Raw genomic sequence first — 760 nt, forward strand, 5'->3', positions numbered from 1 at the left:
ATACAACAAAAACAAGCATGGTTAAATATATGATGAATAAATCTTACACTATGAAAAGTAAGAATTTGGCCTCAATTTTGACAAATTAATTAATAAACTGAAGATAAGTTACATAAAGTTTTTTTTTAAGCTATCAGCCCCTTATCTTTAAACGTACCTTACCTTAAGCATTTGATGAGAATCATGAGCAAAAAATATAGAAATTTAATTTCTCTGTCTAATAGGATGTTTCCATGCACTCGGTATATTTAACTTAAATTGGGAAATTTACAGTTTCACCCAACCAATTATTTTCTGAGGCACCTCATGTTTTTCTGGTCATATATGTAGTGCCTTGTTTGAACTTGTACCTCTTTCTCGTTGCTTACATCTAATTTTCTGGTTATGCCATCCCCTCATCCCCAATGATCTTGGGGATGAATTGGGTATAAAATCAATTAAAGCACTACATATATCACCTGAAAGACATGGGGCCATAAAAAAAAAATTGTCCGCCTCACCTAACGTAATGTGGGCTAGCTTACCCTCATTTGCAACAACTCGACTCCAAGCCCCCCACACAACCCTACACAAAGCTCACGATTTCTCACTGGTCACCCAAGGTCAATGGGGATGCACATAACTCCTAAGTTAGGCATCTGCAACAGGCAAGAGGCAGAAAGACATAAAGCACATCAGAAAATCATTGGTCGGGTGAAACCATAAGTTGCCCTGGAAAATATGGCAATTTTTAGTTTCACACAGCCATCCGATATTGCAT

General features: G+C 37.0%; 2 protein-coding genes across 3 annotated transcripts in view; both read right to left on the reverse strand.

The window, feature by feature from the left end:
* LOC119593051 (phytanoyl-CoA dioxygenase, peroxisomal-like) overlaps window positions 1–760 on the reverse strand; it is an 85,323-nt gene that overhangs the window by 84,076 nt on the left and 487 nt on the right. The gene's annotated exons all lie outside the window — the stretch shown is intronic.
* Window positions 1–760, reverse strand: part of LOC119593053 — a gene marked incomplete in the record, with an annotated part of 66,752 nt that overhangs the window by 3,643 nt on the left and 62,349 nt on the right.

Source organism: Penaeus monodon, chromosome 31 (genome assembly GCF_015228065.2).
Source record: "Penaeus monodon isolate SGIC_2016 chromosome 31, NSTDA_Pmon_1, whole genome shotgun sequence".
Classification (NCBI taxonomy): Eukaryota; Metazoa; Arthropoda; class Malacostraca; order Decapoda; family Penaeidae; genus Penaeus; species Penaeus monodon.